Source organism: Callithrix jacchus, chromosome 13 (genome assembly GCF_049354715.1).
Source record: "Callithrix jacchus isolate 240 chromosome 13, calJac240_pri, whole genome shotgun sequence".
In the NCBI taxonomy this organism is placed as follows: Eukaryota; Metazoa; Chordata; class Mammalia; order Primates; family Cebidae; genus Callithrix; species Callithrix jacchus.
The window spans coordinates 12,737,209-12,751,902 of NC_133514.1; the positions used below are offsets into that span (position 1 = coordinate 12,737,209).

The following is a 14,694-nucleotide window of genomic DNA, read 5'->3' on the forward strand; positions in this document are numbered from 1 at the left end:
TATGATCCAGCAATCCCACTCTTGGATATCTATCCAAAAGGAGTGGAATCAGGCTGTGTTCAAAGCAGCATTATCCACAAATGCCAATGGTGGGAATAACCCCAGTGCCCACTGGCAAATAGATGAATAAACAAAATGTGATCTATACACAAACAACAGAACATTGTCTTAGCCTTAAAAAGGAAGGAAATTCTGACACAAAAACATGAATGAACCTTGAAAACATTAGGCTCAGTGAAACAACCCAATCACAAAAGGCCAAATATTATGATTCCATTTACATGAGGTAACTACAGTAGTCAAAATCATAGAGACAGAGAGTAGAATGGTGGGTAAAAGGGGTAAGGAATAATGAGAAGTTATCATTTAAGGGTACAGAGTTTCAATTTGGGAGGATGAAAATATTCTGGAAATCAGTGGTGACTGCTATATACTGTGTGTACGTATTTAATGCCAGTGAACTACACACATTAAAATAGAGATTTTATGGTTTTGTGTGTGTGTGTGTCTGTATTTTGTTGTTGTTGCTGATGTTACGGAGTCTTTGTCGCCAGGCCAGAGTGCAGTGGTGAGATATCGGCTCATTGCAACCTGTGCCTCCGGGGTTCAAGACATTCTCCTGCATCAGCCTCCTGAGTAGCTGGGACTACAGGCATGCACTACCATGCCCAGCTAATTTTTCTATTTTTAGTAGAGACAGGGTTTCACCATGTTGGTCTCGAGCTCTTGACCTCGTGATCTCCCCACCTCGGCATCCCAAAGTGCTGGAATGACAGGCGTGAGCCACTATGCCTGGCCTGTTATATATATTTCAACACAATAAAAAAAGTAGAACATTATGACAAAAAGTTTATATTAAAAGGCATTAGGGATACAAATTTATGGATGCTGGATCACATTCAAACACCTGGCCATAGAAAACAAGTAACCTATTAAAAAAAAAAGAGAGAGAGAGAGAGAGAGAGAGAGAGAGAAGCCGGGCTCGGTGGCTCACACCTGTAATCCCAGCACTTTGGGAAGAAGAGGCAGGCAGATGACAAGGTCAAGAGATCGAGACCATTCTGGCCAACATGGTGAAACTCTGTCTCTACAAAAAATACAAAACTTAGTTGGGCATGGTGGCATGCACCTGTAGTCCCAGCTACTTGGGAGGCTCAGGAAGGAGAATCATTTGAACCTGGGAGGCGGAGGTTACAGTGAGCTGAGATCGTGTCACTGCACTCCGGCCTGGCGACAGAGTGAGGCTCCATGTCAAAAAAAAAAAAGAAAGAAAGAAAGGAGAAAGAGAAAGAGAATAATTATACCATTATAAAATATATAGTTTATGACCAAGATATAAGAGTTACAAACACAAAGACCAAATAACGTTGGGGGTAATAAAGCAAAAATCATAACTTTAATAATTGTTTTTAAAAATATTAACATGATTTATTTTAGTATACCTTTTAGAATGAACAAATACAGTTGGAGAAAATTTAAAAAACAGAAATTTGATATATTATCAACAACATAATTTTAAAGATAAAAAGATACTCCAACGAAGAAGTAAACCTTCTAACAAAGAAGTTTTTTTTCCTATGTCCATCACCATAACTGATCACAAACTGGGTAAAATAAAACATTTACACAGATATATAATCCAAAAAATTTAGGGAAAAATGTACAAAAATAAGTACTTATAAACTATAAGATAATCATAAACAACCCTTGGATCAAAGAACTCACAAAGAAAATTATAATCTACATAGCAATACCCTGTGACAAAAAAAAAAGGGTCATTCTTCATAACAAAATCCCAGGCCAGACGCAGTGGCTTATGCCTGTAATAGTACTCTGGGAAGCTTAGGCAGGTGGATCATGAGGTCAGGAGTTTGAGACCAGCCTGGCCAACATGATGAAACCCCATCTCTACTAAAAATACAAAACTTAGCTGGGCATGGTGGCATGGACCTATAATCACCGCTATTCAGGAGGTTGAGCAAGAGAACTGCTTGAACTAGGGAGGTGGAGGCTGCAGTGAGCGCTACTGCACTCCAGTTTGGGTGACAAAGCAAGATTCCATCTGGGGGGTTGGGGGGGGAACCCAAATGTCTAGAAAAACTCAAGTAATTATATTTTTTAAAAACTGAAATTAGCTGTGTCCAGTGGCTCATGTTGGTAATCCCAGTGACTCAGGACACTGCGGCAAAAGGATTGCTTGAGGCCAGGAGTTCAAGACTATCCTGGGCAATATAGCAAAACCTCAGTCTCTCTAAAAAAAATACAAAAAAAAAACAAACAAACAAAAAAACCCTGAAATAAAAGAACTTATTAAAATGAAGTATGATACAATACATTTAAGTTTCTTTAGTTGAGCAGGAAACACCTACCAAAACAATGGGAAAGAAATTTCATTCACAGTGGTAACTTTTCCCAATATTTATGAATAACTATATTGAAAAAGAAGCCTAAAAGGTTTTCCTTTTAGTTTAAAAATAGGACCTAGGCCGGGCGTGGTGGCTCATGCCTATAAAACCAACCCTTTGAGAGGTGAGGCTGGCAAACCACTTGAGGTCAAGAGTTCAAGACCAGCCTAGCCAACATGGTGAAACCCATCTATACTAAAAATACAAAAATTAGCCAGGCATGGTGGCGCACACCTGTGATCCCAGCTACTCAGAAGGCTGAGGCAGGAGAATCACTTGAACCCGGGAAGCGGGGGCTACTGTGAGCCGAGACTATCCCACTGCACTCCAGCCTGGGTGACAGAACAAAACTCTATCTCAAAAAATAATAAATAAATAAATAAATGAAATCGGGCCTAATTGAGCAGAAAGGTATTGTCTCTCAACTTTCATTTTAGACTCAAGGGGTACATGTGCAGGTTTGTTACAAGGGGATACTGCATCATGCTGAGGTTTGGGGTACAACTGAACCCATCACCCAGGTAGCGGGCACAGTACCCAATAGTTTTTTCAAGCTTTGCCCCCATTTCCTCCTTCCTCCGTCTTGGAGTCTCCACTGTCTATTGGTCTCATCTTTATGCCCATGTGTACCAAATGTTTAGTTCCCACTTATAAGTAAGAACATGCAGTATTTAATTTTCTGTTTCTATATGAATTCACATAGGATAATGGTATTCAGCTGTATCCACGTTGCTGCAAAGGACATGATTTCATTCTTTTTTTTAATGGCTAGTATTCCATGGTGTAAATGCACATTTTCTTTGTCCATTCCACTGTTGATGGGGACCTAGGTTGATTGCGTGTCTTTGCTACTGTGTGTAGTGCTGTGATGAACATGAGGGTGCATGTGTCTTTCTGGTAGAAAAATATGTGAAATATTTTATTTATATAATATCCTTTTATTTCCTTTCAAGATTCTCTCTCTCTCTCTCTCTCTCTCTCTTCTCTCTCCTCTCTCTGTCTCTCTCTCTTTCTCATTGCTTGGTTCAGTTTTTCTTTTCTTTTTTTTTTCCTGAGACGGAGTTTCACTGTTGTTGCCCAGGCTGGAGTGCAATGGTGAGATCTCAGCTCACCGCAACCTCTGTCACCCAGGCTTAAGTGATTCTCCTGCCTCAGCCTCCCAAGTAGTTGGGATAACAAGTGCCCGCCACTACGTCTGGCTAATTTTGAATTTTTAGTAGAGATGGGGTTTCTCCATGTTGGTCAGGCTGGTCTCAAATTCCCAACCTCAGGTAATTTGCCCAGGCTCCCAAAGTGGTAGGATTACGGGTATGAGCCACTGCACCCAGAATGGTTCAATTTTTCTATTTTTAGTTCTTCTTTTTTTTTTTTTTCAGACAGAGTCTTCCTCTGTTGTCCAGGCTGGAATGCAACCTTTTTTTTCTTTTGAGACAGAGTTTCACTCTTGTTACCCAGGCTGGAGTGCAATGGCACGATCTAGGCTCACTGCAACCTCCACCTCCTGGGTTCAAGCAATTCTCCTGCCTCAGCCTCCCGGGTAGCTGGGATTACAGGTGCATGCCACCATGCCCAGCTAATTTTCGTATTTTTAGTAGAGACGGGGTTTCACCATGTTAGCCAAGCCGGTCTCAAACTCCAGACCTCAGGTGATAACGCCTGCCTCAAAGTGCTGGGACTGCAGGTGTGAGCCACCAGGCCCAGCCTATTTTTTGTTCTTCGAGGAATCTCCAACCTGCTTTCCACAGCAGCCTTGCCAACATCTATTGTTTTGTGACTTTTTTAATAATGGCTATTCTGACTGGTGTGAAATGGTATCTCATTGCAGTTTTAATTTGCATTTCACTGATGATTAGTGATGATAAGCATTTTTTCATGTTTGCTGGCTGCTTGTAAATCTTCTTTTGAGAAGTGTCTGCTCTTGTCTTTTGTCCACTTTTTAATGGGGTTAGAGCAGGCAGTTGAAGGACTACTAAGAAAATTGCGCAAACGAAGAAAAACAAAAGTGGACTTCTCTGACCAGATATCAGAAATACATTCAAAAGCCACTGTAATGAAATCAATATGGCACTGGCATAGAAAGGGACACATAAAGCAGCAGGACTGAATCAAGATCTTAACTGCAGATTACAGCACGTACAGCACAATGTACTATCAAAGGTTACATTTTAATTCAGCAAGAAAGAATAAATATTTTTTAAAATGGTAATTGAAAAACTGATTATCATCTAGCAAAAAACCAGAATTGTACCTTTGTCTTACACTGTATGTAAAAAATAAGCATCAGGCAAAATAAAGACAAATGTAAAAAAATAAATCACAGTAACACATCTACCACAAAACTTAGAAGATGACAGGTCTTGTAGACATGCTAGACAAAGACCAAAAACTTTAAAAGATAAACAAAAGGTTAAAAATTTCCTATTCTGGAAAAAAAAAAAAAAAACTAAGTAGTTAAACTGGAAAAAATATTTGACATGTAGAGAAAGAACAGACTCGAGTTGTCAAGTTTATTTTAAAAATACTCAAATGTACTAGGAGTCAAGAGAATAACAGTTTAAAATGAGGTACCACTCCAGTAAAAAATTTAAAAAACTGATATATCTCCAATCACACTACCATATTTCATTGGTGTAAATGTGGATTACAACAACATTTTGGAAAGAAATATTGTGATATATCTTAAAGAATTTACACCTTAAATTTAGCAACCCTACTCCTGAGAATCTATTCTAAAGAAATAAAAGTAACCACACATAAGGAAATATATACAACAATGTCACCTACTTTCTAATTACTTTTTTTTCTTTTTTGACGGAGTCTCACTGTGTTGCCTGGGCTGGAGCATAGTGGCACGATCCTAGCTCACTGCAACCTCTGCCTCCCAGGTTCAAGTGATTCTCCTGCCTCAGCCTCCCAAGTAGCTGGGACTACAGGCACCTGACATCATGCCTAGCTGATTTTTATATTTTTGGTAGAGATGGGGTTTCACCATGTTGGCCAGGCTGGTCTCCAACTCCTGATCTCAGGTTAATATCTTATCTCTACAAGGAGTTGTTTCGATCAACACATAAATGGCTGAATAAATTACAATATACTTACATCAATTAACACAAATGCAATCATTAAAAAGAATAAATTAGAGTTTTATCAAGTGATTTGGTAGGATTTATATAATGCAGTGTTGAGTAAAAAGCAAAATGCTGTTTTAACAAACAGTATAGGCTGGGTACGGTGGCTCACCCCTGTAATCCCAGCACTATGGGAGGCTGAGGCGGGTGGATCACAAGGTCAAGAGATCCAGACCATCCTGGCCAACACTGTGAAAACCTGTCTCTGTTAAGAATTTAAATATTAGCTGGGCATGGTGGCACATGCCTGTATTCCCAACTACTCAGGAGGCTGAGGCAGGAGAATTGCTTGAACCTGAGAGGTGGAGGTTGTAGTGAGCCAAGATCTCGCCACTGCATTCAGCCTGATGAGAGTGAGACTCAGTGTCAAATAAAAAGTATAATATGATCAGGTTTTAAAAAAGAAAACCACAACCATAATACCCCTTTATATGTGTGTGATGTCAGTGTGCATATTTAAAGCATACATACATATACACTACATACATGTGCTATAGCTGGAACCTGAGCAACGCCATTTTATAAAACACAAAGCTGTTTTTCAGAAATAAGTTGTAATGGCTGCCCCATAACTACCGGCCTTGGCTTCTGTACATAAAACTGCTAGTTTGCTTTGCAAAATGCTCACTATGTAAAGCTGCTTACCTTTTCTTATCAGTAACTGCCAGAATTGCTGGCCTTTGCTTACCGGTAATGACCAGAATAAGCAGCCCAAGTTAATTCCATCCTGGCTCCTGCGACTCGTAATAAGTAACTAAAGATCTGTGGATTCTAATACTGCCCAGACAATGTGTAAACTAACGCTTATCTTCACTTCTGTAAACCACTTAGGTAACAATCCAAGTGACAAGTCCCCTAGCCCTTGGAATATCCAGAGACCCGCTCCCTCCTCTCTGCCCAGGAGGTGATTTACGAAATCCCCTGGCCCTCAGAATGTCTGAATCCCTTCACCCCCACCCCCGGAGGTGGTTTACAGGTATAAAAGAGTCTTGTCACACTCCACTGGGGCCACGGGTTAGAGAGACGTGAGTCCTCCGTGGTCGCCAGCAATAAAGACCCTGCAATTTGGCATACTTTTGTCCTGTTAATTTTATAATCTCGCATATCAATACTTCACATGTATCTATATTTACATATACAGTACCCAGAAGAGGTACTGTATACAGATGGCAGCAGTTTCATGATTGACGGAGTCAGGTACGCTGGGGCAGCTGTAGTCACTCTAGAGCGGGTTATTGGGGCTCAGACTCTTCCACACGGAACCTCAGCCCAAAAGGCACAACTCATAGCTCTGGTAAAGGCCTTGGACTGGGTGGAGGGAAAACTGTCAACATCTATACAGATAGCCGATATGCTTTTGCTACGGCCCATGTACATGGAGCCATTTATAAAAAAAGAGGGTTGCTTACTTCAGAGGAAAAAAAATAATCAAAAACAAAGAGGTAATCCTAACTCAACTAGAAGCTATATGGAAACCCAAGGCAGTGATATCAATACACTGCAAAGGACACCAGAAGGGAAATTCACCAGAGGCAAGGGGAAATAGAGCAGCTGACCTACAAGCCAGACAGGCAGCCTTGGGACCAGTGAAACCTCTGACTCTTCTTGTGACTCTGCCGGCCCCAACCCTGCCCCCTACCCCTACGTATTCACCTGATGAAGAGAGCTTTGCTAAGGAACGGGGGCACGACAAGATTCTACAGGATGGTGGATTCTACCGGACACAAGGATTGTGCTCCCCGAGGCTTTAGGACGGACTCTAGTTAAGGACACCCACCAAGCCACTCACTTAGGGCAAACAAAACTAACTGAGCTACTGAGGGCCAGATACTACATTCCACCTTTGCATAAGATTGTTAGGGAAATTAGTACTCGTTGTAATGTAAGCGCCAGAGTAAATCCAGGAGGCAGTAGGACTAGTCAGGCAGGAATAAGACTTAGGGATACTAGCCCAGGGGAACACTGGGAGGTAGATTTTACTGAAATAAAGCCCCCAGCGTACGGCTATAAATACCTCCTTGTGTTTATGGACACTTTCTCTGGATGGGTCGAGGCTTTTCCTACTAGGTCAGAGACCGCACTGGTAGTAACAAAAAGATTGTTACAGGACCTGGTTCCTCAGTTCGGCTTGCCCCTGACGCTGGGGATCAGATAATGGCCCTGCATTTATAGCGCAGGTTTCTCAGGGCCTGCTCAAGGCCCTGGGCATATCCTGGAAACTACACTGTGCCTATCGCCCCCAGAGTTCGGGGCAGGTTGAAAGGATGAACCGGATCATATAGGAGACTTTAACAAAATTTATTCTAAAGACTGGTGAAAACTGGGTCAACCTGCTTCCCTTTTGTTCTCCTCCGTACCCGATGTACTCCCTATAAGAAAGGCTTCACTCCTTGAAAAATTATGTTTGGAAGGCCCTCACCCTTACTCCCCAAACTCGCAGACACCATACATGCTGAAGTCCATAACCATACACTCCTTAAGTCCCTGCAGGCACTCCAGTCTGTTCAGTCCCAGGTGCAACCGCTCATCAGGGGAACGCAACCCACTCTAGTGGACCTCACTGACCAGCTGGTACACCCCTTTCAGCCAGGGGACAAGGTCCTGGTAAAGAGATTCACCGCCTCCGGCCTAACTCCTCACTCAAAAGGACCCTACACTGTGATCCTGGTCACCCCCACGGCCATCAAGGTGGACGGACTAACCGCCTGGATTCACCACTTACATGTCAAGACTGCCCCCCCACCCCGGGACGCACAATGGAGAGTGACCTCAGCTTCAGCAGACCACCTAAAGCTAAGACTTTCGCACTCCTCACAGGAGTGCCCCTCCTTCCTTGCCCCCCGATTCCTAGTGTAGCCCCTCGAAGGGGACCCCCCTTGACTCCCATCTATTACCGGTGGGTCCTTACTGAAGGATCCACTGGAAAATATGTTAGTTCTGTAACTGGAAAGAGATCCACCCTTGTCAACTTAACCCTAGAGTACATTCCCAGAGATCCCATAACCTTCTCCCTAGACCTCTGCACTCTCTTAAGCGAGAGTCTAGATATAAATACTATCGGACAAATGAAGACAAGAAGATGGGGGCAGGGAAATGCAGTGAAAGCAAAAGAGATGGGGTGTGGGAACATAGAGGCCGAAAAACAGCTTCAGACTATGGGGCTATATCTATGCCCAGGGTCTACCCCACAAAGGAGATGAAATTGTGGAAACTTAGAGGAGTTCTTCTGCCCCCACTGGGGCTGTGAGACTATCTCACTATATTGGGATATACTGCAAACAGGGACTCTTTCATTTCTTTCACCCGAGACTCTCCCCCAAACCCCTGCTACACCGGTTCTTGTAACCCACTCAAAATAACAATCCTGTATCCAGATAGGAGATGGGCAACAGGGCGTACCTGGAGACTTCGGACTTCGAGTATATATGAGTGAGTGGGACAAGGGAAACATCTTTACCATCCAGCGTATACAAAATAGGAGAGGATTAGACCGGTTGTTCTTAAAGGAAGGAGGGCTGTGCACCACACTCCGCAAACAATGTTGCTTCTACGCAAACAAATCCGGGCTCATTGGGAACAGCCTTAGGATGGTTAGGCAGAACTTAGAAACAAGAAAACACCTCAGAGAGGCCTCAGGAAATTGGTACCAAAAACTGTTCTCTTGGTCCCCTGGCTGACATCCCTGCTCACTGGATTAGCAGGACCCTTGGTCCTAATGGTCCTGGGGTTAACATTTGGACCATGCCTTTTAAACATGCTCCTCAAATTTATCCAGGAAAGAATAGATTCGGTAAAATTAATGGTTCTGAGATCCAACTATGGGCCCCTGTGTCAAGAAGAGGACACGTATTAAAGATTTAATACATGTTAAAAGAACAGGGGGGAATGTGCTATAGCTGGAACCTGAGCAACGCCATTTTTTAAAAGACAAAGCTGTTTTTCAGAAATAAGTTGTAATGGCTGCCCCATAACTACCGGCCTTGGCTTCTGTACATAAAACTGCTAGTTTGCTTTGCAAAATGCTCACTATGTAAAGTTGCTTACCTTTTCTTATCAGTAACTGCCAGAATTGCTGGCCTTTGCTTACCGGTAATGACCAGAATAAGCAGCCCAAGTTAATTCCATCCTGGCTCCTGCGACTCGTAATGAGTAACTAAAGATCTGTGGATTCTAATACTGCCCAGACAATGTGTAAACTAACGCTTATCTTCACTTCTGTAAACCACTTAGGTAACAATCCAAGTGACAAGTCCCCTAGGCCTTGGAATGTCCAGAGACCCGCTCCCTCTTCTCTGCCCGGGAGGTGATTTACGAAATCCCCTGGCCCTCAGAATGTCTGAATCCCTTCACCCCCACCCCCGGAGGTGGTTTACGGGTATAAGAGTCTTGTTACCCTCCATTCGGGGCCATGGGTTAGAGAGACGTGAGCCCTCCGTGGTCGCCGGCAATAAAGACCCTGCAATTTGGCATACTTTTGTCTCCTGTTAATTTTATAATCTCGCATATCAATACTTCATACATATACACATGTCTATGTACAAGAGCACAGAAGAAAATAACACGTAATTGAACTGGAGTTAAGAACTGGTGTGCGTATAAGGTGTGGATCAGGAAGGACATGGGAATGGCCTGGGAAGCCGAGGAATAAAGGAAGTTAAGAAAGAAAACAACTTGAGAAGTAAATCAAAAAGAGGACTATACTTTTAAATAAGTATATGGCCACATTTACATATATACATGTATATGCACCAGATAAATACATAAACATACTTGATAAAATTATAAAAATTTCTACCATCAGAAATGAACTCTTAATTACCAAAGGACTAGATCTGTCAAACTATTACATAAAGTCAAGTTGAGCAATGAAGAAGCCTACCATCAGCAGTGTTGACCTCTGAAGAAAAACATAATCAAGAAAACTCTATTAGGAATAAAAACCTGTAGATAAAGGTGGCAAGGTGGCTTGTTCTACCCTAGATTTTCTCATGAATATAAAAAGTAATACTGTATAAGGTACAGGAAAAAGTAAACTTCAAAAGACATAAAATGAAAGGTAAGCTGACCTCCCACCCCAACCTTCTTCTTTTCCACGTAGACATCATACAGTTTGCCATCCATCTTTTTTCATACATCTTTGTACACGTGTAAGTATATCATTAGGGTAAAATTCTAGCAGAATAATTGTGACAGAGTACCTAACATTTTAAGTTATGACGAATTTTGTCAAACTGCCTCCCAAATAATCCCACCTTCGAAAAATGCTACATCGTGAATCCAGTATGTCAGTGGTGATTTATAATTGAATTTACATTGTACAGCTTGGCATAGATCTGTTTCACTCAATAAATGGTAAACACAGAAAGAGCAGAATATTTATATCAAGGAAGAAATACATTTTAAGAAGAAGGTAAGGCTCTGGAAGAAACCAAAGAATTGAGAAGGGGTGGCACAGGCAGCAAGCAAGCCATCGCTGGGAGAGATAACAGGGGACATTTCACAGACTGAATAGTAAGACCTTTAAGCCCAGATATGGATACTAAAAAAGAATCTCCAAAAGTTTAAACACCATTACAGAGCCGATTTTATTGCTCCTTTAGCCCCTTACACAGAACTCAACTTTACAGATCTAAAATATCTAAAAATAAAACCAAAAAAAGATAAAATAGAGAAGCATGCAATCCTCACAATCCCATAAATTAGAAACTATTGGTACTTTCAATTTACAGATGAGAATATGAACCTCCTTCCTGACTAGATATAAATTTTTAAAAAATACATATATACATAAATATAGAAATAAACAAACACAACTAATAGAGGTTAAAAAAAAAAAAATCACAAAACTCCAGCAGGATAAAAAGAAAAGTGAACCTCCTGTCCCCTAAGCGTGCTACTGACCAAAGATAAATACCATAGTTTCCTGCGAATCCTTACAAAAATAAAAATAAAGATACAAAATATGCATAGACCTGCATATAGCTAACATACAACTCCTTTTTAACTCGTGGTTCTTTAAAAACAGTTATTATTATGAAAATTTGCAAACATGTTCAAAAGCAGAGCAGAGTTAATGAACACTTATATACCTATCACCCAGCTTGAACAATCAGCAAATCATAGCCAGTCTTATATCCCCTCCTCTCCTTGCTCCAAGAGGTATTCTCAAACAAATTCCAGATATCAGATATCTCATCATTTTAACATATAAAATCCTTAGCAAACATCAATATCTGGTTTCTAAATCCAGACTACACATAAAAACTTAAAAAGTGGTTGGGGAAGTATAAAAAAGGCTTAACCAGGCTGGGCGTGGTGGCTCACGAATATAATCCCAGCACTTTGGGAAGCAAGGCAGGTGGATCACAAGGTCAGGAAATCGAGACCATCCTGGTCAACATAGTGAAACCCCATCTCTACTAAAAATACAAAAATTAGCTGGGTATGTTGGCATGCTCCTGGAGCCCCAGCTACTCGGGAGGCTGAAGCAGAAGAATTGCTTGAACTCGGGAGGTGGAGGTTGTGGTGAGCCAAGATCGTGCCATTGTACTCCAGCCAAGGCAACAAGCAAAACTCCGTCTCAAACAAAACAAAACAAAACAAAACAGGCTTACCCACTTAAAAAAAATGATAACTTCCAGAAGAGAAGAAAATAAAATAAATGAAAACAACTATTTAATCACAGCTACACATAACAGTGACTCATCAAGAAGTTAGTATCCACTGCAAGCCAAAATGCTAAAGCTACAAAGATATAAATAGGCTTTGTTCTTGATAATCAGGTAAATAACATGTTATTTACCACCCGACCTTGTCATTGGTTTACAATCTGCATCTACAGTGCCTTGAAGGTCAAACTCTGTTAAGACTGCAGATGCCCCACCCCTCCACTAAGGTAGCTAAAAATTACCAGATAGAATCCGGATTAACATCTCCTCTCCATGTTGGCCTGGCGCGGTGGCTCAAGCCTGTAATCCCAGCACTTTGGGAGGCCGAGGCAGGTAAATCACGAGGTCAAGAGATCGAGACCATCCTGGTCAACATGGTGAAACCCCGTCTCTACTAAAAAATCAAAAAATTAGCTGGGCATGGTAGCGTGTGCCTGTAATCCCAGCTACTCGGGAGGCTGAGGCAGGAGAATTGCCTGAACCCAGGAGGTGGAGGTTGCGGTGAGCAGAGATCGCACCATTGCACTCCAGCCTGGATAACAAGAGCAAAAACTCTGTCTAAAAAAAAAAACATCTCCATGTTGCTTAGCCCATGACAGGTCTCCAGAGCTGACACCAACAGGAAACTTAAAAACTGAGTGGCAGAGTCTCCTACCATCATTATAAATAATTTTAATGTTTGTGTAACTATTATTCAAAAAAAGGAAACTATCTCCTGGACTAAAACAAACAAAAACCATTCCTACTGGCATATATCTGGAATATTTTCATGTTAAAAAATTAAAGTTTACTCACAAACCCATACAGATGCCCTGATTTATTACTCAAACATTCATGTGGCTTTGAAACCTCTACTCTCTTTGCTTTGCAAGCAAAGCATAATAAACAATTACTAAAGCAAAAACTTGTGGTCTTGAGTTTCTGGAAGATTTACTGTCTTCATCCTTATTTTGCATTTCCCTTACCCCAGAAGCTTCCTAATCCTTAATAAAGGAAATAATTATACAATTGGAGAAAGAGATTTAATTAAGCTAGAATAAGGTAAATAATCTTATATGAAAGCTAGAACTGATATTAAGTTCACTTAATTACTTAATCACTTAAGTTTATAGAAGAAAAAAAATCTAATTGTAGGAGCCAGAAACTCTGATTCCCAGGTTAGTGCTTATACTAATTTGCACAATCAATAAATGCAAAAATTCCAGAAATTCAAAAACGTAGTATCTACTAAATGCATGTCATTAGAAGATTCTGTTAAGAGTTATGAATTGTTATAATCGTACAAACAGATTATCTTCCATAGCTGGCCATAGACAAGGATTTCCTGTAGAAGGGGAAAACAATAGAATTTCAAAACATATTTTCACAGAACTACCATCTTTAAAAAACCTGTAACATGAGATAAATGGTATCCCCTCCATATAGGCACTTCCTCTATATCTCAATCCTCCAGGACCCATGTATTAATTCATTTATGCACTCAGCAAATATTTACCAAGCACCTATTACATGTTAGGCACTGGGAAATACAGCAATGAACAAAACAAAATTCCTGCTCACATAGAGCTTACATTCTTGTGGTAAAACAATATATTTTTAATGATAAATTAAATGGAGAAATGAAAAGTAGGGAACAGAGATAGGGACAGTGGACGGTAGGATTACAATTTTAAACAGAATGCTCAGAGAAAGCCTTACTGAAAAAGTAAAATCTTAATAAAGATTTGAACAAAGTTAGGTTGTGCTGACACAGTGGCTCAAGCCTGCACTCCCAGCACTTTGAGAGGACAAGGAAGGAGGATCATTGGAGCTGAGGAATTCAAGACCAGACTGTGCAACATAGTGTGACTCCATAGCTACAAAAAAAAATTTTTTTTAATTACTGGGTGTTATGGCATGCATCTGTAGTCCCAGCTACTCTAGAGACTGAGACAGGAGGATCACTTGAGCCCAGGAGGTTGAGGCTGCAGTGAACATATCTGTACTGCCGTACTCCAGTCTAGGCAACAAGCAAGATCCTGTCTCAAATAAATAGATGAAGTTAGGCAGCATGCCAAGTAGATATGAGGGACAAAGCATTCAAAATCAAAATCTCACAGCCTATCAGTTTCAAAGAATAGCACTGAAGTTAATATGGCTAGAGTTGCATTAAACTAAGTAACATGGACAGGAGGGCCAGATCAAAGGAGAATCAATACTTGAAAATTTCTATTGAGAAACATGAAATATTATCTTGGCTAACATGGATTAAGTCAACAGCCTTAGGAAGGATAATCTAATTTTATGGGAGATTTAGCATGAATTGCTAATGATAGAATTTCTGATAATATAAACAGGTTACTCGAGACATTATTTTTGGACATTCCCAGCATCCATTAAGTTGTACTTCAGAGTATTATCAACTACTCTTCCGACTAGCTTTCATGCATCATCAGTCAATTTACTACGTGGTGAGTGCTGAAAAGAAAAAAAGAAGGCAGAGATGAGAGAATT

At 40.8% G+C, this 14,694-nt stretch overlaps 1 protein-coding gene across 49 annotated transcripts in view; it reads right to left on the minus strand.

Annotated features, from left to right (window-relative positions):
* The window catches only part of HMBOX1 (homeobox containing 1), a 161,439-nt gene that overhangs the window by 89,780 nt on the left and 56,965 nt on the right, over nt 1–14,694 (minus strand). The window lies entirely within an intron of this gene.